The sequence below is a fragment of the Physeter macrocephalus genome, chromosome 1, assembly GCF_002837175.3.
Source record: "Physeter macrocephalus isolate SW-GA chromosome 1, ASM283717v5, whole genome shotgun sequence".
NCBI classification, from domain to species: Eukaryota; Metazoa; Chordata; class Mammalia; order Artiodactyla; family Physeteridae; genus Physeter; species Physeter macrocephalus.
The window spans coordinates 41,884,927-41,911,477 of record NC_041214.2 but is presented as its reverse complement, the minus strand read 5'-3'; the positions used below and the strand labels follow the sequence as shown (position 1 = coordinate 41,911,477).

Below are 26,551 nucleotides of genomic sequence, written 5' to 3'. Positions count from 1 at the left end.
TGTGGGGTGTGTTTTGTTTGCTGATCATGCGAGAGGCTCCCGTTTGACCATGTATTTTTCTTTAAAAAACAAAACAAAAAATTTTGTAGCACTAATTCTTCTCAACGATTCTCTTGCTAAAAGCAATTTCCAACTGAGATACAGCACCAAACATCTCAAATGTATAATTCAAAGATTTTAAAAGCAATTCAGCATAGTGACCTCTGACTTGATCTAAGTATTGTGTATTCACTGTGGGTGTCAGGTCTCAACTCATTGCAATTAATTTGATGTATTTACTTAATATCTCGGGCAAAGTTGTATTTACCTGGCCAGGGCACCGTGAAGATGATTCTGGGAGAAAAGGAATGTTTGCGAATGAACATGAGATCCTTTGATGGAACAAAAGCCTAAAGTAGCCTTCACAGAATCAGACCCCAAACACCTATTATCTCAAGGCACAATCTCCCAAATTAGAGCTAATAATGATTCAGCATTGTATTGTTGGTTACTTTCTTTCTGTAAAAGAATACCCTGGGGTAGAAAGGAAGCCAAGCAATAGATCTGCTCTTGTAGGCTGGTCCATTAAGAGAAGGTTATTTAAACTAGGGCCAAATTACAAAGAATCATTTCACAATAATATCTACGCTACCATAAGTTCTGGAGAAAAGATGCCATCTTTCTTTTCTAATATATAAATTTACTATTACTTTAAAAATGATATGTTCTGATCATACACATAATAAAGTACTAAATAAAATGTAATATGTAAAAAAGATAATTTATATAAGGACAACCAGATCATTTTTTATCATCTTTCTTATTCATTCAAAAGAAGTTGTAGATTGTCTACAACTACCCAAGCATTATGTATAAGAGAAATATACTGAATAAAACACAATCCCTGCCCTCAAATTATGTATTACCTAATGGGGAACATGTATAAACAGAAAGAAAAATGCAATACATTTTGATCAGTGTCATCATAAAAGTACATGTGCATATTTTATATTGAAATATAATCAATTAAAAAAATAGGATCCCTCATTTTCAGTTAGTATAAGTTTTCCCTATGGTAGTAAATAAATATTTTGAACATCATGTTACTGACTGCAAACTAGTTCATGCTTTGGATATACTTTAGTTTGTTAAACATTTTCTTACACTTGTGTGTTCAGATTATTTAAAAATTTTCACTCCTTAACTAACACAGTAATGGACATCTTTCACATGTGTCCTAAGGCAAATTTCTAGAAGTTAAAAGTTTGGGTTCAAAGGTTAAGAACATTTCTAAAACTCCTGGTACATTATTGCACAATTGCTTTCCAAAGAACAAAAGCACTGTGCCAAATTACATGTCCACAGGAGATGAGCCTTTTAAAAGATATAAACACATGGGCTTCCCTGGTGGCGCAGTGGTTGAGAGTCTGCCTGCCGATGCAGGGGACATGGGTTTGTGCCCCGGTCTGGGAAGATCCCACATGCCGTGGAGTGGCTAGGCCCGTGAGACATGGCCACTGAGCCTGCACGTCCGGAGCCTGTGCTCCACAACGGGAGAGGTCACACCAGTGAGAGCCCCGGGTACAGCAAAAAAAAAAAAAAAAAAAAAAAGATATACACAAGTACACACTAGTACATATTCATATTGACCTTGATTTCATCAAAGTCTGAAATTTTTCTAAGTGCAAACAATCTCTTTATTCTTAGGCATAAGTGAATCAATGTTTATATTACATAAAGACTCAGGAATGATCATTGGTTTTATCTGATTACATCTATTTCAAAATTAAAACATTTCTTAAAGCAAAAGAAGGTACAATTTTTGGTATCTGCAACCAATGACATATTATGCATTTTGCTGTCACCTTTTATAACAACCATCTAAAACCATGTAGCTGATCCGTCTTCTCTCATTATCAAGTCTGGTATCTGCTACCTGGTTCTAAGTAATGTGAAATAGTCCACTGTTTATTTAGACTGCATTAATCTTCTGTTTTTAGCCTTTGCAAATATAAAATTGTGATAATCACCAATCACAAGTGAAAATTAGTCACATACATGGAAATCAAGAAAGTTCTCTCTCCGATTTCTATAAAAAACTGGGAATAAAATTCACTGAAACTCTCAAGTTATTAAAACACATTATCTTGCATCAACATTTTCAATTATTTTTTATGTGTGTTAAATACGAATTAATGGCAATATTATTTACTTCAACTTCTTTCCTAATTTGAACAACTAATAACAGACAGAAGTAACAGAATCAAACAAAGACCAACATTTAGAAAGAGAATCGATTGTCCCAATAGATGAGGTAATTCTAGACTAATTTACAACTTGAAATGATAAGTGCCATGGAATTTCTTTTATAAGAAGACACCGAATTTGGAGTTGAAAGATCTGGTTTGGCTTTTTCACTTACTAGCTGCATGACATACAGCAGTTATTTTACCTCTAAGCCTTAGTGCCCTTAACCACGAAATGGTGTAGGAATAAAATCAGTTATTGCCCATAAAAGTGGATAACACACAGTAGGTATTTTGAATATCAGTCTTTTTCATTGGTAGGCTAATTCCTTTATCCTTTGTCATAGGTCTTATTAGCCAAAGCAGTAAGTGTGGGACTTTATTTATAACTTTCCAGCTAATGTTCTACTTTTTATCTATTTTGGAAAATAATGTGATGAATACAAATGAATACAAATGAGCTAAATATATTGGTGATGTAGAACATGAATAAACCTACATTTTATTTGTCAATGGGGACGAATTTTTTCTAATGAGTCACAGAGCTAGCAACGGTGTGAGGAAAACATTTATCCTATTTTCCTAAATACAATATAGAATCTATTTTATGGTTTCTTCAAGCTGCTTTAAAAATTTCACATCTGTACCACTCTCCTACAAAGGGTCCCAGATGATTATTATTTTTATTTTAAAACTCTCAAGTGGTGCAAAATAATCTAGAAATTCTAATCATACTCCATATGAGCCTAACATGATCAAGTAGAAAAAGTATAGCCTAAAGGTTAAGAATGTAGATTTTAGAGTAGGGATCAGTAAACTTTTTCTGTAAAAGGCCTGAGTCTAAGTATTTTAGGCTTTGAGGGTCATCTAGTCTCACTAACACTCAACTGTGTCATAGCACGGAAGAAGTCATAGAAAATATATAAACAAGTATTGTCATGAAATAGTCTTTTCATTCTTTTGAACCGTTTAAAAATGTAACCACTCTTCTCTAACTCAGCTGTTGTTCAAAAACAGAAGGTGAGCCAGACAGGCCTGTGGGCCAGTTTCCAGACCCCTGCACCAGAGTCACACTGTTTGAACTCAAATTCTGGCTTTTCCCTTTGTGGCTGTGTCATCCTGAGCAAATTAGTCTCCTCCCTCCACTCAGGAGTCTAAGTTAGAAGGATAATTGCATTCATGTGACTTTTAGGGGGTCTGAAAGAGGAATAAATGAAAGTGCATAGCATTATGCATGGGGGACTGCCCCACGTGGCAGCTCCCCTCCCATTCAAGCATCTTTATTTTCATAGGCATCATGTACCCTGGAAACACAAGATCCTTGAATCCTGACAGACTTGCACCCAAATCCTGATGGCTAATTGCTAACTGTGTTTCAGCTCACTAAGATATCACAAGGAGGCTGCAAGTTACCTGCACTTCAGGATTGATGCGAGAACCTGGTTCTCAGACTACATACTGAACGTTTTACTGAGTCTCTGGCATAAACAAGATGTTTAAAAAGTTTTGGTTACTGTTATTTTATGCTAAACTCTTTTTCCTAATCTCCATAGGGTGTAGGTAGTTGATATACTTTCTATGTCTGTACCACTTATAACATGTGTCTGCCTCTGTGTGTATCTCCTGTCAAGCTCTGTACTGAGAACAAAGCACTCATATTCAAACACAACCCATGGTTACTGTTGGGAATTCTTGAGTTCTCATGTATACGTGGTTCCTAATCTGGACAACGGATCACTTCTAGGAGCCAAAGTTCTCAATAAGGAAAAGTATCATGCATTACCATCTTACTCTCCATCCCCTCCACTTCACTGTGATATCAGAAGAGAATAAAACACTGGCCCGTTTCGGGGTACAGATCACTGATACTACAGAGAATAGAAGCTTTGCCTGGGTTGGGAAGAAATGAGTAAAAGGAAGAATCAAGGACAAGAGGGGCTAAGGAAGAAACACAAAGGGAGGGAGATGTTCTGTCTGGTTTTTGAGATTAGTAGGAAAACCAGATTGAGGCACCCAAAGAGTGATGTTGGCTCTGAAGGGGGATGATGATACTTCCAATATTATGCCTGAAAGTAAGCAACAAATTCCAGCTGGTGATTTGAAGGAGTCACTGGATCTAATCCAGGCAAAAGGAGCCCAGTGAAGAATCCAGACAAAGACTTGGAAGCACAGCAGTGAAAACAGACCCGAAGTCTTGTGGTCTAGTGGAAGTTCAGGGATGAGAAAATGGGACACCGTGGATGTTCAGATCGTACATAAACTGCAGATCTCATGCATGCTGGTGGTGTTTCCTGTTATTGAAAATCTTTAGGGAACACTTTAAGATGAGTACTGCGTTTGCAGAGCAATGCAAAACTGCAGGGGGCGCTATTCAGACCCTTGTCTTGTAGTCTCATGTGAATGGCACCTGCTAGAGCTTTGCTGAGCACAGCCTGGAAGGCCTGAGCATTAGCAAGTTAACAGCTGCCTTTCCTGCAGAGTGAACTGTCGTGTGTGTGTGCGTGTGTGTGTGTGCGTGTGCATGTTTGTGTGATGTTGGAGCAGAAACCTTAATGCTAGATAAAGCATGATGCCTCCCAAACGTAACTTGGTTTCTTGGTGCCAAGGCCTTATTAAGACAAGGATTATACAAACTATATCTTCTTTTGAGGGTCTTGGTCTCCACAAAATATCAAGCATGCCCTTGTAACAGCTGAGGCAAAAAGTCTCTGGGTATTCCAACTACTACTGATCAAAACACACACACGCACATTTACACACACACACAAATATATAACTATACCAAATATATGCAGACATTTTATAAAATAAATACAGTAGGTGCTGCCTTTCCCAAAGCCATCCAGCCAACACTGCTGGTAGTTGAAGCACTGCTCAGTACAATCTGTATGCTCAATATGAAGGCTGTAAGCATTTTTCAAGTTATGCCTTTACAAGATAGTATTTAGTATTTACACTATTGGAATATCTGAGACTGGAGGAAGCTTTATATGTTCAAGAAGAATTTCAAATCAAAAGGGTTATTTCAAAGTATATATTTGCCATTCCTGACAATGTGGTTTACTCAAAGTATCACTTTTCATAGGCACTGAATTCATAATAAACACCTGTGAATATACAAACAATACACCTCACTTTAAATCACTGGCGTGTACATACAGCCAACCTACAACAACAGCACAAATATTTTATGCGAGAAAATAACATAAGTATCTTAAACATAGACATACAATTTTGTGCTAACTTTAGTTCCATGTCATGGACATAAATATTGCCTGAATCTGTCACCTATGAATGCGGGAGCCCAAAAAACAAAAGGACTTCCAGACTAGATGGGAATGCCTATTCTAGAGGATAATGATTACAAGGAACTTTCAAGTCCACATCAATAAAACACACCACCTTCCAAAAGCCATGCAGCAAGCCAATGATTTTGGAAGCAGAATCTTACACATGAAGGGCAAGTTATTAAATATAGTGAATATACACACCACATTCAGGAATCAGGAAGAAAGCTATCATTCTTAGAAGCCCTTAGGGGGAAAACAGATGTCAAAAACAATGACAACTAAGCCAATCTACTACACGTTCAAGAAGCAGTACCTATGAAGACTTTGCCCTTGAATAGCCTACTATAGCGTGATCGGATAAAAAGATGTCTAGGCTGGAGCCAGCAGACAAGTCTATGGCCCCACTATGCTACTGATATACTATGGGACCTCTGGTAAGTCACTTAACCTCTCTGTGCCTCAGTTTCCTTATCTGTAAAACAATGGATTGGATTTTTACGGGCCCCTGCTATAACATTCTGTAACTCTCTTTCATCTCCTCAAATCTTCTTTCACATTAGCATTTGATTTCAAGAGCTAAGAATAAAGTCCAAACACTTACGTTAGCATTAAATTCTCCATATTCTGACTACAGCCTTTGTCTTCATCCTTATCTTGGTCTATTCCTGAAACCACATCAATATCCCATTCGGATCCTCTTTTTCTCTCACTCTTCTGTTTTTCTTCCCTCGACTTCAGCTGAACTGTCTTTTACTCCATTCTATCATTTTCCAAAGTCACCTCTGGGTTATAGTTCTATATATCTGTCATCACTATAAGCTATAAGCCCCTCGAGGCCAGAGGCTGGGCCTTATGCAGGGTTTGTGCAGTAACCAGCAACACTTTGCCCAAAATATATCCTTGAGAGTGAGTGGTGATTCTAGTCTTGGTAAAACAACAAAAGGTCTGGTTTTACTTTAATCAATGATATATTTTGTTAAAAATCAAAACCAAGTGAGCCTTAAGAAAACTCAGTTCCTCTCACCCTTGTTGGAATGAATGCCTTTGAAAAGGAGTGAGAATTAAATGACATTTCAGATCATTATAAATGGTTTATTTATCTTTAAACACAGACTAGCCAGGATTCACAATTTTCAAAGCAAGAAAGGTTCAGATAAACAAAATAAATGTTACCAGACTAATTATCCACAGACCGCAAAGCAACTTTTAATGAATTACACTGTCAAGTGATTAAAACACCTAATGGCTGGAATAAGGTTAAATATTTTCTAAGGTGGAACATATAATGTACTCACCATTGAAATGTGTCAGAATTTGCCTTTATTCAATGTCGAAGAAAAATTGGTCTCCTGTTTGAGTTAGACTACACTATTTCCCATGTAAAAAAGCTTTACTTTGAAATTACCAAGAGAATAACCACTCCATGCCTATTAGTCTTAACAGAAATCTTGGCTCTGTCTTTTAAGACTGTTACACATTCTCCTCCAGAGAAGCACAAATCCATAGAAGATGTATCACTGTAGGTCTTTCTTTTCTTTTACAGGTTAGACAGTAATTGTTTTGAGAGCCTCCCCTCTCCACCCTCAAGTCTCTAGGTGACTTCTTCTGCTTGTAGATCTTGTGTGCTGGCCCCAGGATGGTGGCTGGGGACAGGGGCACAGCACACTGCTCCATGAGACCCATAAGGTAGCTGTAACTGTCCTCCTTGTGCTGTGTAAACACAGCCAGCAGATTCGTCTCCGGCTGGTGCCTTCACCCGGGCCCCCTTCTCGGCCTCCACAGTTCTCCTGCAGGATCTGGCACTGTTCCGGACAGGCCCGTTGCAAACACTGAACCACCAGCCAGCTGTGCGTGTTGTCCTGGATGTCAGTGCCAATCCTGCCCATCACACTGGGGTCCCCGAAGAGATCAAGGTAATCATCCGAAACCTGAAAGAACTCTCCCATCTCCAGCAGGATCTTCTTGGCATTGGCATACTCCTTCTACACATCAGTGCCCACCACATACATGGCAGCAGCTATAGGAAGACAGAAGGAGTAGAAAGCTGTCTTGTATTTGACAATAGATCTATATCTCTTTTCAGTGAATCTGCCAAGATCCACACTGCCCTGGGGGGCTGTGATGAGGTCCAGGGTCTGTCCGATCTCAGTCTGATAAGGACTCTGTAGGAAGAGCTCGATCAGGTTCAGGTAATAGGGCTGCTCCCAGCAGCAGAGCTTCAGCAGGCAGTAGATACATGCTTCCAGGAGGAAAGCATCATGAATGGCAGCCAAACCCATGCCTGGCTTCTGATACCAACAGATCTGCCCCCGTTGGGTGAAGAATTCATCCATGAGGTCGTCTGACACCAGGAAGAAGGCTTGGAGCAGTTCCACGCACAAGCCCTCAGTCATGGCCCACCGGAGACTATCAGCCTCTTGCTTCCTGGGCTCTGACAGCTCCCAGAATGCTACCAGCACCGTCAAACCCCGAAGGTACTTGCCTCGGATGGCACAGTACTCCAGGACCTCCTTGAGTCGGGCAATAGCATCTCCTGTCTCTGGGTGCCCAGTGTCCTCCTCAGTCAGCACCTTGACAATCTGGGATTAAGTGCTGGATGAAATCCTGCCTTTCTGCATAAACGTCCAATTTCTGGTCTCCATCTATTCTGAAGGAGGAGTAAAATACTCTGTTCCTGGATGCCGGTTGCTGATTGTCACTATAGGTCTTAATCTGCCTTTGTTGTGTCCTTTGTGCATCACCAAATATGATTTATGTGATTTCAGAGAACTTCCTTTACATCTCCCCCATCCCTAACTCTGCATACCTTTTTAGCTCAGAAAGATATCAAAGATTAAAATATTTGATATGAAACTAGAAAGTGATATAGCAGTACAACCTTTAAAAAAGCAGACATTTTTTTTTTTAATTTCCCAAACAAATAGAAGAAAATGGCAAGTAAATGGTGAGCCTTCGAGGAATTGGGCTAGAAGTTTGAGGTTTCACAGTCCTAAATGGTCAAGTAAGAGTAGGAGGCACAGATGACCAGTTATGAAGTGGTTCACCATGGCAATGTGAGTTAGTACTGAATAGCTGACACAAACATTTGCTCTTAGCAGTCAACTTTGAGACCTCAAATGAAAAGTAATACAATGGCATCCAATCCCAAAGAAGCACATTTAACTTACAAAATATACAAACTCAGCATGAATGTAGAGAAAGTAAACAAATAAGCAAACAATTTAAAAGAGAGGAAAAAGGTAACTTGACCATTCAGTTGGAACGGTGTCAAGATAAGCTTTTGGAAGGGCTGGGGGGAGGGACAGATTGGGAGTTTGGCACTGACATGTACACACTGATATATTTAAAATGAATAACTGACAAGGACCTACTATATAGCACAGGGAACTCTGCTCAGTATTCTGTAATAACCTAAATGGGAAAAGAACTTGAAAAAGAATAGATACATGTATATGTAAAAAGTAAGATAAGCTTTTAAAAATATATATATTGTGGCCCCAAACACAAGGCAACTATTTCTTCTGAGACGTAATTCAAGAGTCAGTTACCTGTTCAATGCTGGGGAAAATCTGACTGTGTTAGTAAAAAACAGTGTGCAGTAGACTTACTTCATAGGGGACAGTGGTAGGTAGTTTTGACCACATGCAAATTTAATCTTAGCACAGAATTGCTGAATAATGGGTGACGGTTTTTAATGTCCTATGTTTGGAATATCCCCTTCATTAACTCTCACCCAAGTGTCAAGCAATTATTCAGTGGAATCTTGGGGGCTCCAGGGGTGTCTTCATCTCCCCCAACATCTATGAAACACAGCGTGCTAATAACTCTTCTTCTCCCTTATGGATCTGACCCATTTAAGATGCAGATAGAGATAAAGACCATGGAATATTTGTGCCAGAACCGGAAACAGAATTGGAGATGTGGCCCCAAATCTTTGTATCATAAAATGAGGAAACTGAGACCCAAAGAAGTTCAGGGATTTGGTCCAGGTCAACACTTGCATGGGGAGTCACTTGGGAAATCTCAGGACAGCAAATGCAGGTCTTTTTTCATTTCCCAGATGGGCTTCATCCTAAAAAGTGAGCTGGAACAAATTGGATGCTAGTGATCTCACTGCAGATTTATCTGCGGTCAAAGCAGAAGTTTCAAAGGTTTCAAAGGCCCTACAACTATCTTATACCTGAGCTGGGAAGGTCCTCTGATCCACTTACTGTTATCAAAGGTTAGTATATCTATTTTTCTTGGAATACAGTTTATTTAAAGGGAGAGCTGGTATTATTTGTCGCATCATAGGCGCTTTTACAAGGCATTACAGATGTTCTCTGAAATCATTACTGCAGTTATGTTGATGACTGGAAATGCCAAAAAAATTACACTCCATACACAAACACACATGCCCTAATTCTAATTAGTCAATTCTAGTTCAAGTGAAAGTGATGAAACATTTCACCACCATCTTTTTTTCCCAGGAAACTAGAATATATTTTGGCTATATAAAACACTTTTTTTTTGAAGCATCTATTATTATAGAATAAAGGCATTCTGCAAAAATGGCATTTGGCAATTGTCTCATATCTGAAAATAATTATAAAAAACCATTTTCTCATGTAGAAATGTAATTTTCTATGTAGATGAACATAGCCCCATTTGGAAGGCAGATAGATAAGAACACTCTGAGGAATTCATTGAAGTATTGAGGCTATGAAGATCTACTCAAGTTGCCTGGCTACATCTGTCCTATAATAACGGGATGCTAGTGTTATTTTTTCTTATAATACTTAGAGACTTGGTAAGTACTAATTATTTAATATCTACATATTTTTTAGAAGTTGCAGTCCATGTAGACATTACTAATATTTGCTGAAAAATGAGATTAAACTTTATTTGAGAATTTTATGCATTAGACCCCAGAAGACTTGTCAAGATGTCACAAAGAGAATTGAGAAGACGGAGGCAGGGGATGATCCAGGTTTTCGAAGTCCTAAAGCTTTTTAAAACCAAGAGGAATTTTGTAAGAAAAAATATAAATACATTAGGAGTAAAGATGAAGATTCATTTAGGCTGAGAATAATCACAAAAATGACAACGTAAAAAGTTGACAAACACAAACGTCATAAAATCCAGAGTAATAACAATGGCTGACATACCCTTTGTGATACTTTTCACGGACAGCTGGCTGTCTCAGTCTGTTTCAATCCTCCTTTCTCCTCCCCGGAGAGAGAAACTAGAGAAAGCCCGTGCACAGCAGCGAAGACCCAACACAGCCAAAAATAAATAAATAAAATAAATAAATTTATTTTTTTAAAAAAGAGGCACTACTTCCTTTCAGATGGATTCATGGCAGCAGCACCAACAGGACAGAGGTGCAGAGGAGACATTGTGCAGGAAACATATGACAGGGTTTATCACCTGTGGACTGAGGGATCTTGTGTGTGGCCTTGGTCAATGTCAACTTCCTGATACCCCTGCTGTTTTATGGTCAGTCGTGGATAATGTTGCCAGCCAGGAATGAGTGTGGCTGAAAAAAATCAATGGCCTCTGTGTAGCCAGGCCTTCCCTCTGAAGTCTCATCCGTTTTGGGTACCTTGTTGAGACAGTTCACCTCCTGGGCCTCATGATGTCAGAAACACCCTTCCATGCTTTCCTACAAACCACCAATCTTCCTCCTGGCGAAAGCACTGCTTAATGTGATATGTCAGCCTTTACTTTTGAAGGCCATTCATGAGTTCCAGGAAGAAACTAAACCAAAATGGTCCAGGTATGGTCCCTGCCCACCGTGCTAAGCCAGGAAGCTGGGTGGTGATGCAGCTTGGAGGCTGGACTTCAGCTGGGGCTTAAGAAACAGCTCTTGGGCATCCTGTATGTGCCAGCATCTATGCTGGCACCACAATGAAAACCAGCAATGTGTAAGACACCCTTGCCCTCATTAAACTACACATTTTATGAGGACAGAGGCTCATAAAAATACACAATATTCATGAGGGCAAAGGATGAGAACAAATAGAAATTTTAACATAAAATGATGGATTTTAAGGCCAAGAAATGCATGGAGTTTGCCTAGCTCCGTGGTCCTTCTGGGAATCGCTCCTGACACTGGCTACCAGAGGCCCATGAGAGAGAGGCCTTGATTATTTAGAAAACTGGATGTGACATCTGTGGGCCTTTGAAACCTCATCCACTCTAGTGAAGCCAGAGAAGGGTCTCCCAGAGCACTTTGTGGTCACTTTTCGAGCTTTCTACCTTTTTATGCTAGGAGGAAAATCACAGCAAGTCAGGACGCCTGAGTTCTCAGGCTGACCATCGGTTTCTTCCATGAGCCTCGGTGATGGCTCCTCCAATAGCTAAATGACAAGTCAAATGAGGCTTCTCAGTGTCTCAGCAGAAGGGATCCGGTTTCATCTTGTATGTGGAAAATGCTGAGCTCCAGGAAGGGAGGGACGACAAGGTCCCTCCACCAGCGCCCTGCCGCCCCCAGGAATTGCAATCATCATAAACGTGACATCTGGCTAAAGGTCCCAGGTGTAGGGCACTACAGGAAAGCTATGTCATGGTGTTCAAGAAAATAGTTTAAGATATGTTATGCCCTCCTCCCACCTGCCTTACTCCAATGTATGAAAGGCATCCACCTCTATGACTAAACCAACTGATAAAGAAAAATGAGAAAGCTATACACATTTTTTCCAGCTGCTGTTATGCTCCAAGTACTGCTGTTCTAGGTGTATGGAATAAATCAGAGAAGGAAACAGACAAAGAGCCCCTCATTGGGCTTAAATTCCAGTGTCGGCATTGGGGGAGGACAAACAACAAAACTAGTAAGTAAGCAAATTACCAAGTATGTTAGAAGGTGGTGAGTACTGCAGAAAAACAATAAATCAGGGAGACTGGGGGGCAGGGTGGGGAAGAGGGGAGATGATATGATTTTAAAGGGTATGATCAGGGGAGGGAGGCATTACTGAGAAAAGTATATTTGAAGACAGACTTGAGAAGGGGGCAGTTCGTGAGCCCTGTGGACAGCTGGGGTGCAAGGATGTTCCAGGCAGAGGGAACAGACAATGCAAAGGCCTTAGGGCAGAGACACACCCAAGTATTCACAGGACAGCGACAAGGGCAAGCGTGATGGCTCACAGGGGGCAAGGGAGAGCACAGTAGTGCTGGGGCTTGAATTGTGTCTCACCAAAATGCATATGCTGAAGTCCTAACTCCCAGTACTTCACAGTGTGGCCTTTCTGGGAACCACAGCCACTGCGGATATAACTAATTAAGATGAGGTCATACTGGAGTACGATGGGCCCCTCACCCACTAGGACTGGTGTCCTTATAAAAAAGGAGAAATTTGGACACACAGACAGACATGCACACAGTGAGGCTGCCAGGTGAAGACTGGCGTGATGCTGGCACATGTCAAGGTCCCAACAGAGTCTAGCAGACAGGACTGGAACAGATCCTTCCCTGATGACTTCAAAGGGAACACAGTCCTGCTGACACCTTGATCTCAGACTTCTAGCCTCCAAAACTGTGACACAGTACATGCCTGTGGTTTAAGCCACTCAGCTTGTGGTACTGGGTTCTGGAAGCTCTAGCAAAGTAATAGGCAATTAGGCCAAAGTGAGAGTAAAGAGGCAGATGATAAAAGGTCTTAATGCAAGGACATTGGAGGTGAAGTCATTATAGCATCTTGAGCAGAGGAGTGAAATAATCTGCCCAAAGGCTGACTTCCAGAGCACTGCAGTTTTATGAAGTCTCAGAAAAGAGCAGCTGAGAAGGAGCCACCAGTGACGTAAAAGGAAAACCAGGAGAATGTGCAGCGGGGAAAGCCCATGGTACTTTTCTATCTAAAAACATAGTCAGGTGGTATGGCACAAGCAGCTCACTGTGGGTGGATCGGGGACAGTCACTGAAGAAGGAGGACAAACAAGTCCATCAACTTCCTCCAAGGCATACGCGAGCCAGTGAAGCATAAAAAAATCTTTTAAGTCCATGGGCTTCCCCATGGTTAGTGGAATTTGACTTTTTTTTTTCTAAATTTGACATTTATTTATCAGAAGAAAAAAGAGAAGATACATGGTAAAATCCTGGTTTCTGTGTGTAGGTCTTCTATTTGTGCTGAGTAAAACTATTATGAATCACCCAACAGGGCTCTTGAAGGTGAATCAGAAATGCCAAGGGTCTCAGAATCTAGTTTAGAGATTCATTCAGAAAACAGCTAATTCACTCAACTCCAGTGGCTCCTAATACACATGGCACAGATTCTTAAAAGGGAGTCCTTAACCTCACTTTGCAGCAACTCTGCTTCCTTAACTCCCCATCTGTACGGCCTCATGCAAAGGGGAGATTCCTGGTTAAAGCCACAGCCCTAAGCTGAATACATAAGGTGACTGAATGTCAACCCAGAAATCCCATGCTGACAGACACACAGAACAACTTAAATACTACCAGCTGCTGTCATTCAAAAGACCCCATAGCCCTAATAGACAAGACTGGCCCAGCCTGCTCCCTGCAAGCACTGACGCTGACGCCAGTCAGCCTGGATTAGAATCCTAGCTGGGCAGCTCACTACCTAAGTATCTCGAACTTGCTTGAACTTGAATGGCCTTGGGCTTCAATGTACGTAACCGTAAAACAGGGATGATAACAGAACCGACTTCAGAGTATTGTAACAAGGATTCACCGAGTTAATATTTGTACTGAACCTAGAACATGCCTGGCACTCAGTAAAAATTATATAGGAATCTGTTAAATCCATAAACAAACAAGTATGTATTTTTCCTGGAAGAAGATTTTGATGAACAAACCAAAAAATAAAAAGGGCTAGAAAAGAAAAGTCTTCATATAGTAAAGAGAAACTTTTCAAGGTTTTAAAATATTTGCCTCCAGAAAACAATGTGTACATCAATCACAACGACTCCTGGCTATGCGTGTGCGTTCACCTGCTCACAAAATCCTCACCTACTTTAAAAGTTTGAACTTGACAGATTTTTATAAACTGTAGAAATGGAAGGTGAAATTTCTCAAGCCACATTAGCTAAATAAACTGAAATAGAACACTTTTCAACAAAAGCAGATGATTTCCCCCAACATGAATTAGCAGTGATGATAAGTGTACACAAGCCAAATGATTAGCCTTTTCAGGCGACAGACGGTGCTGGGACCACAGGATGAGGGCATCCAGTCCTCACGGCAACCTCAGGAGGTGTGGCCTGCCATCACTCTCTATTTAAACCTGAAGATACGACCTCAGAGATGTTAAGTGTCTTCTCTACCCTCACACAGCTATGCGTGGTGGAAAAGCAGAGCTGGAGCTCTTTATCACACTGCCTTGCTCACCCCAAAGCCTTCCTTCAGTCTCTGCTCAACCTGCCCTGCAACTCTGGCTCCTCCTCCCCTTCCCGGGCTCCCCAAGCGGAAAAATCAATCCTGCTGAGATAACGGTTTCCTTGAGAACAGCACTCTGACTGCTGGGGCAACTGCAGAGAACACAGAAGGGGCTCCTGTTGTATCCGGGGCTTTGTACTTCCTGGACGGACAAGCATTTCTATTCCACTGGGGAAAAAGAGGTTCTACAAAAGGGCACGTCCATGAAGGTGGCAGGTAAACTAACACACTTTACTGGTCTGGGGAATTATGATGATTGTTAAAAATTTTGAGGCTGTCAGTGACAATTACTCATTTTCCTGAAGTTAAAAACCCCCTGTGGTGAGACGGGCGGGGATCATGGATCTGCAAATTCATCAAGACTGCTGGTAAATATTGACCATCATTGGGAATTTCTATTACGAATATCTGCCCTTTCAACTCAATGCAGCACCACTTGAATTTCATCCAAAGTTACCTGCATAAAGTAAACAAGCTTCATCACCCATGTAGACGGAGGCCAGACCGCCTCAGCTGGTGCTACAATCTCTATTTTTTTCTCCCTCATTCCCTGACTACAATGGAGAAAACTGGCTCAAAGAGCCAGCCAGCTAAAGGAAGGGGCAAAATTTGATGGGAAAGTAATAATTCAAGTTGTTCTGTGAATGATGGGTAGATCCAGCAGGCTCATTCAACACGGACAAATTTTATTAGCATAACTGCTCATTCAAATTACCAGAGGAACTAGGTTTCTGAACCCAAAAAATGGTTCATTGCAAGCATGCCCATTATTCTAAATTTCTATTAATTTATCAGTTCCCAGTTGGATTCTGCTGCCTTCAAAGGTGGCATTGCTATTTGCAGTTGCTGACACTCGCTAGGGATGGCTCATAATTTCATCTAACGGTGGGACAACTAAAAATGTGACTGAATTAGCGACAGCTATACTCCATCCAGCCACAAAGGAAAGGCGGCAAAGCTGGCGTGGAACCACCTTCTGAAGGGGGATACACAGCCTCTCTGAAGAAAGGAGAGCTACCAATAAGAACGCCGTCCCTTATTTATTAGTTTGTTTTTTGAGGCAGGGAGAGAAGAATTTGTGTAACTGTTAAGTAATTGCTACCAAATGGAAAAACAGGAGTCACTTGGGATCAACCAGGGAGCATTGACTAGGCTGAGAAACCCCCAACGGGATCAGTATATGGTAGTCAAACGACAAACCACAAAACCAAAATACATGGTGGGATCACGGAAAAGAGACAATTAAATCCAAGATGTGTTGAATTGTCTGCTGAATCTTTCACTCTGCGTTAGAGCACCTGAAAATGAGATGGGCTGAAACAAGCTGCTTTCACACCGTGTTGGCCTAATTACCTTTCAAGATTGACACATACAACCTTACCTGGAAATCTAGGTCCTCCTAGTTCTCCTGGGTCCCTGTAGCCTTCCAACTGCTTTCCGCTAGCATCCGACTTCATGCCAGTGTGCAGCGCCAGGAGTTATAAATAAACCTGCTGCTACGGCCCCCAGTAATAACCATGATTTCCCTAAAAGGCATGCAAGTGTCAAGTTGTCAACTTAGTTTCTGAACCTCAGTGTATGCCAGTGCAAAATTCCCAGGGCGTGGAGAACTAGCCTACCCCAAATAAACATGCCTGGAGAAGAGGAGTGTGATTTAGCTAAACAAGCAGACTCACTTCAGGGAACTGGGGTGGTAGAGCTCCAACCTGGATGGTGGCCCACACTCTTTGGGGAAGAGAAAGGAGGAAGAGATATGGCAGGAGGCGGTAACAGCAAAGGGTGCGTGAGCCTCCATGGAACCGATCATGGGCGTGTGGGCCTCCAGTGACAGTGGGCACAGGCCTTGGATATTGAAGCAGTAATCACAAACTTCACCCTAGACCAATGACAGGCCATCGTCAAGACCTAAATGCTCAGCATAGAAGACACATTATGTTACAGAGAACATGCTGGAAGCGAGAGATTCCCTCAACCATAAGAAAGTGGTGGCGAAGAGGACAGGATTCATGGACCTCGAGATGATCATACTAAATGACGTAAGTCAGACAGAGAAAGACAAATACCATATGATATCGCTTACATGTGGAATCTTTTAAAATGATACAAATGAACTTATTTACAAAACAGAAATGGACTCACAGACATAGAAAACAAACTTATGGTTACCAAAAGGGAAAGGTTGGGGGAGGGATAAGTTAGGATTTTGAGGTTAAGCAGATGCACACTACTATATATAAAACAGATAATATATAAAATAGGTATAATAGATAAAATAGATATAAAATAGATGAACAACAAGGTCCTATTGTATAGCACAGGGAACTATACTCAGTATTTTGTAATAACCTACAGTGGAAAAGAATCTGAAAAAACTGAATCATTTTGCTGTACACCTTAAACTAACACAACATTGTGAATCAACTATACTTCAATTTAAAAAAAAGACACAGGATTTGGAGTCAGATAGACCTAGTACAATCACCAGCTTCATTATCTTCTAGCTCTGTGGCCTGGGTGCATATTTGAGGTCAGGTTGCCTCAATGCAGAGCTTGAGACAAGGATTAGGACATATCTAATTTATTGAGGGCTGACTCTCAAGTAAAGCCTATAAGAGAATGAGAGGAGGAGGACTGAGAATGAGAGAGAGAGGTAAGAAAGGACCAGGTTTCTGGTGAAGCTTCATCTCAACCTGATCCACAGGGGCCTCTGGAGGGTGAACCGTACCGTAGAATTGTCCTTGCCTGAGGTCACAGGAGCTGGCTTTCGTGGGTTAGTCACTGCCTCTGGCTCACAGGTGGAGGGGAGGATTAGGGAGGGTGCTAACCTCCTGGGCAAGGCAGCTCCCATCGATGAGGGCAATTATTTGAGGAGGGAGCCTCTGTCAGTTCAGCAGCCAATGCTTGGAGCAGCCGTGCGATAGGCCGACAGCAGTCCGGATCCAAGCCGGATATGGAAATCTTACAGGATATAAGCGCAATAGAGACAATTACTAACTGTGATGAAAGAGTACCTGTGTAGTACCCTGGAGCTGAGGCAGATAATCTAAGGAAGATAAACTTGAAGACAGTGGGGTTCAGTTCACCAGAGAGCACAGAAGGATGCTGGTTTGGCCGCGATGGACAGGGGCTGGGCTGCCGGGCAAGCAAGTGGCCTCCACTCTCGGGAGTGTGAGGTGCAAGCGGGGCCAGATGAACAACTGATGCTGTGGGTGCGGGTGTGGGAAATCTGGGGGCTGGCGGGAGGAGGGGAGGAGGGGAGTCACGTAGGGGCTCTGGTTTCAGGGTGAAGACGGCTGTGGGAAGGTTACGGTGAGACAAACGTTGCAGGTTTGCACAGCGACCGTGTCTGGGACCGTCGATGCGTGGCGGGCAGGCTTCAGCAGCCGCCCTGGCACTCAAACCTCCCTCCTCCAGGACACTCTGCACGGGCAGGAGAGCATCTTTCTCCCGCAGAGCCCCCTGGCGCCCTCTACTGGAAGTCCGTTATCACGGAGCACGTGTCAAACAGCTCCCTCAGAGCCATGAGGCAGCAAATCGATGACTGACTTGGCAAAGTAAAGGGGATCTGGATGGGGCACCAACCAAAAACCCACACTGCACAGTTTTCTCCTCTAGAAAATAGGAGTAACATCTAGTATATTGTTGTGCAGATAAAAGATTTTTTTCCAGTGCATGACATAGGATAAGTACTCAACGAAGGGTATCAATTGCCATTCATATTGTCATTACCGTGTGATGACAAACTATGGAAAGAAATGGTGGGTTGCTCCTCTCCACTGCTTTTAAAAGTGCCAAGCAGCCAGGCTACCTCTAGCACTGCTAAGAAGAGGGCTAACTAGAGACCAGTCTGCCCAAAGCAGTAGATATGAGATTCTTCTTGGATTTCCTACCGAGTCATTTAGTCCTGGTAGGATCCCCTGGGAAGGAAAGTAAAGCTGTGCTCGCCTTTTAGCAGATGAACAGAACAGACTGGTAAGACTAAGTCATGCTCCTAGAAGGTGCCATACTAAGCAGTACCTTCTTTCTGTTAAACAAAGCTCACACAGTTTCTAGAGGGCATCCCTGGCTGTCTAAAGGTTTATCCTCACCTGTACATCCTTCACTTTTAATCAGTAGTTTATAGTAAGATGCCATTATCAAATTTACAGATACATAGATGGAAGGGAGAAGTAATATAGATAGATGCGGGATAAAAGAACATTAAGAGGACATGCGTTGCCCAATAGGAGCAAAATAATTATTCGTTAATTTTTTTTAGTCCTATTAATTATATTGCCATGATGACAATGCTTATTGAGCTTTTACTCTGTGCCAGGACTATACTAAGCATGGGACCAGAGTCATCGAATCATCATAACAACCCTATGAAGTTGGTATTACTGTTACTCTCATTTATGGGATGGGGAATGTCAAGGGAGAAAAATGACTCAATCAACATCACACAGCTATGCGAGTAAATGTTAACCCAGATCTGTCTGCTTCTGGAGGCCATGCTCTTCATTACGACAGTGTATCTGAATCCAGGACATGTGGCCTTGAAGTGTGGCTCTGCTCTGCCATTCCCTGGCTGTATGAGCAAGTCACTTAACTCTCCAGGCTTCAATTTCCCTGTGAGCAAAATGAGGACAATAGTAGCATTTCCCATAGGGCCATTGTAAGGATTAAGGGAAATAATATTGTAAAACACCTGGCAGGGTGATGGCTATGCAAGTGTTCAATAAATAGTAACCGTGGCTAATATTAACAATCATCATAAATTAACTTAGGATGGCAAAAATCCAAACTCAAAAAGATTTTGCCAACTTTGCCTCATGGCCCACACTAAAATTATGATATTTCTAGGAATAAAGGCAAATGCCTGCACAGGGATTCCAGAATCAACACGGTACAAGTATAAGACCCGGCTCAATGGCAAAGTTAATGGAGAAATTCATTTAACAAATATTTATCAGTGGCACCTACATTTTGCAGACCCCATGCCGCAGGCTGAGGACACTGCAGGAAACCACAAAAATAAAATAAAATCCCAGCTCTCATTGAGCTCATATCTTTGTGGGATATGCAAAGGATGAAAAAACAAACAGGTAAATGCGGAGTCTGTCAGATAGTGATAAATGCTATGAAGACAAATAAATCAGAGTATTGGGATAATATATGGGAGAGGGGGTCATCAGCAAAAGATTTTCTGATAAAAGGAGTCAGAGATGTGAGTGAGTGTGGGCATGTCAGAAGGAAGAGTGTTTTTTTTTTCTGTGTAAAAGTTTGGTTTATTTTTATAATTAATTGAAGAATTATATTTTTAATATTGAATAATCAGAAAGTTTATACAATCATCTAGAAAATGCTTATCTTTGTTTCTAAAATAATTTAGTTGATTTTTTCCTTATTCAGATTATCCCCTATACTTAGTGACACCTACCTTCTCAGAATTTTAAACCTCATTTGTATCCCCAGAAGTACTGACAAGACAGTCACTGTATGCTACCTTTTCATAGCATTGGTAAAGATGTGGTCTTGCCTTGAGTCAATTTTCAGGTTTACTATGGAATTCAGATATCAATTCATCATCAGACTCCTATAAGCACAGATATTTCAGAATGGAGTGTATTAAGAGAAACAGTTTCAAAATGTTCTAAAAACCACAAAACTTTAGAAATAGGTCACAGATCATCATTATAACCTTAAAATCACCACCGTTTTATAATTATCAGAACCTTGATCCTGAATTAAATGCTACCTCAGCCACCTACAAAGGATAACTAGGTAACCAATCTAATACTGACAGTGAAACTTTTCAGTAACTGGTATACTTTCTTGAGGGAAGATGGTTTTAATTAGAGGGAACCGCAAGTCACAGGGCTGGAGGTGAGAGTTCCGGGGCCATGTTGGAGGGACAGGAGGGAGGTAGGGTACCTAGAAAAGACGGAGTGGGAGGGGGAGGAGTAGGAGATAAAGTCAAAAAGAAAGCAGGGGCTTTCACATCACAGTGAAGAGCTTGCAGACCATGGAGGGGATTTTGATTTATGTTCCAGCCATGGCGGGGAGAAGAGACTGTTGAGGGACATGGAGGGGCAGGAGGTAGTCGTCTGTGCAAGAAGCATGATAGCCTGAACTACAATGGGAGCAGTGGAGTTGGTAAGAATTTGTTGGATTCTGGAAGAAATTTTTATTTTTAAATTTTTTTTTTAAAGACAAGTTTGATATATTTAACAGTGGTAAGAAACAAACTTCTGTTTATCAAAAGACATCATTCTTTTAAATTGAAGTATAGTTGATTTACAATGTTGTATTAGTTTCCGGTGCACAACAAAGTGATTCAGATATATATACATATCAGAATATGTGTGTGTGTGTGTGTATTTATACATTCTTTTCCAGATTCTTTCCTTTTTACTTTATTTTTTAAAAAATCTTGCGCTTCCCTGGTGGCGCAGTGGTTGAGAGTCCGCCTGCCGATGCAGGGGACACGGGTTTGTGCCCCGGTCCGGGAAGATCCCACATGCCGCTGGAGCAGCTGGGCCCGTGAGCCATGGCCTCTGGGCCTGCGCATCCGGAGCCTGTGCTCCGCCAACGGGAGAGGCCACAACAGTGAGAGACATGCCGCTGGAGCAGCTGGGCCCGTGAGCCATGGCCTCTGGGCCTGCGCATCCGGAGCCTGTGCTCCGCCAACGGGAGAGGCCACAACAGTGAGAGCCCTGCGTACCGGAAAAAAAAAAAAAAAAAAAAAAATCTTTATTTTATATTGGAGCATAGTTGATAACAATGTTGTGTTATTTTAAAATAGAGCCAATAGGGTAGCTGATGGTTTAGATAGACAATGAAAGAGAACGGGAAACACCAGGATGACTTCAGGTTACTGGCCAAAGCAACTGAAAAAATAGAGTCTTGTTTAATGACATGAAGATTAGGGGGTGGGAGGAGCTTTTTGGTGGGAAGGTACAATCAAGATTTGGGTTTGGGGTATTAAATCTGGGATGCCTACTAGATATCCAAAAGAAGACATCCAGTAATTGGCTGTATAAGGGTCTAGAGTTCAGTGGAGAGAGTTGGTCTAGAGATACAAAGGTGAAAGTCCTCAGTTTATAGATTTAAAACCCTGGAACTGACAGGATCACAGGAGTGCATGTGGATGGAAATGAGGACAGGTTTAAAAGGGAGTCCTAGAAAACTCTGCTGTTTAGAGCAACGGACAGAATTGAAAGTTTCTATTGGGTACAACAAAGGAAAAGATGCTATTTAATTTTAAATGGAATGGATTGCTTCCAAAGAAAATGGGGTCCCATTCCATGCTCACAAGGAGCCCCAGTTGACAGCAGTCAGAGATACTGTAGGGGTTCCTCTATTGGATGGGAAGAAGGGGTAAGTGACCTCCAAGTTCAAAGCCAGATAATTTACTAGGAATCCAGAGAGATCTTTAGTTAAAGGCCTACACTTAACATGCTCTGTGGCCTTAAGCGACTCGTGAAACTTGCTTAAGCCTTCAGCTTCCTCACTGACAAAATAAAGGAGCTGGATAAGATATTCTTTAAAATTCTCTCCTGACATCTAAAAGTCTATAATTACCGGGTATCCTTTTTTGTGATATTTAACTCAGATGTTACACAGCCCAGCTATAAAAAAAATCCAATGGGCTTCCCTGGTGGTGCAGTGGTTGAGACTCTGCCTCCCAATGCAGGGGACACGGGTTCGAGCCCTGGTCTGGGAAGATCCCACATGCTGCAGAGCAACTGGGCCCGTGAGCCACAGCTACTGAGCCTGCACGTCTGGAGCCTGTGCTCCGCAACAAGAGAGGCCACGATAGTGAGAGGCCCGCGCACCGCGATGAAGGGTGGGCCCCGCTCGCTGCAACTAGAGAAAGCCCTCGCACAGAAACGAAGACCCAACACAGCCAAAAATAAATAATAAAATAAAATAAAATAAAAATCCAAGTGATTTAAGAAATCCAAAGAGTTGCTGATTTGCTCAAAATTAATTAATTAGATTCTTGGAATCTGACAAAGCAAAGCCTTCCCAGGTAGGTCCTGAGTTATCTTTGCCAGGGCACCTGTTCACACTTACACTCAGAGTTGATACAGCTGTATTTCTGTGATAAGCCATGCCAGAGCAAGAAAATTTAGCTCAATTCAAACAACATGAGCCTTGACCATGGAAAAAGTACAGTGCTGGATGCCTTGGGACATGGGAACAGGCCTTCTGGGCCCTTACAATCTAGTTCATAGATGGCCAGAGAAACACTTCTAGTGAAGGGGAGAAAAAAATTACTACCCAGAAATATAGAGTGATGGATGCAGGAAATCCAAAGAGGAGATCGACCACACACTGGAAAGGTGGACTTAGACAGAAAAAGCCAGTGTTTACATTGGGGCTGGCAGATGAATAGGGTTTCTAGGCACAAGGAAGAACAGGAGCTTTGGAATCAAACAGGTCTGGGTTCCAAACCCAACTCTATTAACTACTAGCTGTGGGCCTTTGGTAAGATTCTTCACTCCTAAACTCAGGCTAATACCTTCCTGTTAGGGTAGTTGTGATGAAAAATGTGATAATTATATGGAAGATAATACCATACCTGGCATCTGAGAAGGAATTAATAAACCCTAGTTATTAACATGTGGGTAAAGAAAGTGGTCTTGGAATCCCAAGGAAGATATAACATGAATAAAGTTCATGAGTTCCGTACTCCCTGACCTTGACCTGCTCGCAACCTCTCTTTCTCATCTTATTCTGGCTACTTTCCATCAGGACTGTCCTTGTTATCACATGGAGCTACTTACCAAGCCAAGTATAACTTATATTAAAACTCATGTTCTCCTACATTCATTCATATATCACCCAAACAAATTCTGCCCTATCTACCTAACACGTGTGCTATTATTTGCCTCTACTTCTCCTTAACTTATCTAAGTTCTCACTTAAATACATTTATTTGATTAAAATATTTTATATCATGATTTTAAGTGGAAATCCAACATGACTTTCCATAAGATGAAGAGAACTAAAAAGTAGATGCAATCTGAAACCCATTTAATTGAATTACAGGTACTGTTGTCTGCCATCGTCTTTGAGTCTGGAGCCCTACTGGCTATGTGTTAAAGAATGGGGCGAGGGAATGGTTAACTAGCAAGTGTGGACACAGGGGTTAAAGATGTGTTCACATCAAACTGAAGCCTTCTTTTCCTAAATAAACGTACTGAAAGACAACTGGGAAGAGAAAACTTTCTCACTGTGGTTCAATATTACTTAATGTTACATCTGTATATTGTGCATCTCAGCAGGGGTACAGAGACTTTGAGAACCACTGTCTTGGTTCACACCAGCCTGCTTTTCTCTGCTTGTCACAATCCTTCATGACTTTCATTGCTCCCTCGAGCACCACCTCCTCCATGGAGTCTCCCCTGTCAGAGGTAAGCTCTCGGCCTTAACATCAAAGTACTTGGGGTTCAGAAAACCCATTTGGAAATACATCATACACTTCCTCATGACCTCTGTTCTATGACTGTTATACTGGCAATTTGCTCTTGCTTTTTAAATTACTGTATATGTTTTTTTACACCCTCCCCAATATAAGGCATTGTGAATGCAGAATCTATCTTTGCCACCCACGGTATCTCGCTCCGACACACCTTGAAAATGGTAGGCATGGGACAAAGTATGTAGAAAAGTGTGGTCAATGGAAGCATCAAGTACTACGGCCGTTTTGGAGAATGGAGATAATCTAGATGAACACTAAGAATACTGACATTAACTAGGTATTTTTGAAATAAAAATATTTGAATATTGGGTAGTAGGGAAACTTTCCTGAGATGATTTTGGTTGCACATGGCTGTGAAAGAGGAAGCTGTCAGCACTAACAACGAAGTCACCATGTTTTTGGGGTCCAGCAGGAACAGGGCTCCATCCAGGCACTGCTGTCCAAGGAATCTACTGCCAGAGTCTTGCCAAGGTCCTTTATTTGCATCTCTCATTTGACTCTCTGGGAAATGTGAATCACTCGTCTTTGGACATGTGTTTTTCTTATCACTTTTTGTACCAATAGGTACATGAAACTCAACCTGCTGCAACATTAAAGCAGCCGTCTCTCAACGTGTCAGAACCCACCGCAGTGGAATTTCAGGAGTAGAAAGGCAAGCTTGAAGAAAGCAATATGAAAAGCACTGTATTACACAAAAGAGGGTAAAGTATTCAAATGAATCCTCTCTCCTCTTAGACTTCACATGAAATTGGAAGGACAATTGCATTACTTTCTACTAAGCCCTGTGTAATAATCAAGACATGAATCATCACAGAGCTAGGTGTACAGTCTGCGAGGATATAATTTCATTTTATGCATTTGGGTAATGTCACTTTAGAGAAAATAAGATCATGGGAAAAGAAAGCAAGTAGAAGGAGAAAGGAACCATAATTGAGAGCCTAGTGCCAAGGCCATTCCTTGCCCCTTTCTTTCCATTTTAAAAGGTGATGGCAAATCTCTTCACCCACAGAATGTAAGAGGTTTTCTGAAAAATAAAAGATAAATTCTAAAAGGGACTTTTGTTAAAACAGGAAGAGATCTCAGATATTGCCTAGTTCAAACTCCATACTGTACAGACAAAACAACAGAAGACCAGAAAGGAATGTAAAATGTCCCGGATCACTCAGTCACTTTTGGCAAAGGGAGGTCTGGAATGCAGGTCTCCTGAGCCAAATCTCTAGCCTTGGCCTAAGCAGTGCTTCCCCCCAAGGGGAAAGTGCTTCCCCACAAAGCTCTGAGCAGAGCTCACAGCCTGAAGCCTTCCCTCCATTTCAGCCCAGGCTGTAGTAATAGTGAGAAACAGGAGTGTAGTGACACAGATGACAACTCATGAGATACCTGCAGCTCTTCCACTAGTGGTTCTGCGGGTCCTTAGCAAGCATATCGTTCCATCTGTGACATCTCTCCTTGACACTTGGAGTGAACAGGCAGCACTTACTTCCCTCAGGTCTCATGCAACCACTGACAATGCATGTTCCTAAGCAAAGCTGCTTTTTGTTTGGAATCCAGTAGACGGAGCTGTGCTTTGTACTGAGAGCAGACGTGATGACACAATCGTTTGCTTAATTCTGCAAGGGAATTTCAACCTCTTGGAGAATTTGAGACAGTCCACATGACTGGTCTGAATGTTTTTCATTGGAATAGCCAATCTCTGGGTAAGTGTTTAATAACTTTCTAAACTGCCAAAGGTTAAATTAGCTTTACTTGAAGGAACCCACTCTGTTTTCAAATGGTTGAAGTCTTTTCATAAATAGATCAGCTTTACTTTCTAGATGAATATACTTCCTTGACCTTAGGAAGTATAATGACATTGTGCCCAAGACATACAAATGATTCCTCCTAAATGAAAAAAGCACATTTTAGTGATTTACTTTCATTTGTAAATGAACTTTGAAACACGGAAGATATTGGTTTGCTTGTGATGGCAATCACAATGAATCTTTTAAGTAAAAAGGCATACTGCTTTAAATACCAAAGAAAAAGCTATTGACAAAATACCTAAGAAGGAGTTGTAAAAGTATAAATATATGTACAAGGAACATATATTTTATTTTTAAATAAAGAAATAAATGTGTGTGTGTGTGTGTGTGTGTGTGTGTGTGTGTGTGTGTTTAAGTCCTTTCTTTAAGGGGCCATTTCCCTACTATTGCAGGTCT

At 41.5% G+C, this 26,551-nt stretch overlaps 1 protein-coding gene and 1 pseudogene across 1 annotated transcript in view; both read right to left on the bottom strand.

Annotated features, from left to right (window-relative positions):
* KCNH8 (potassium voltage-gated channel subfamily H member 8) overlaps positions 1-26,551 on the bottom strand; it is a 406,549-nt gene that overhangs the window by 301,828 nt on the left and 78,170 nt on the right. The window lies entirely within an intron of this gene.
* On the bottom strand, positions 6,986-16,344 carry LOC102973753 (farnesyl pyrophosphate synthase-like; annotated as a pseudogene).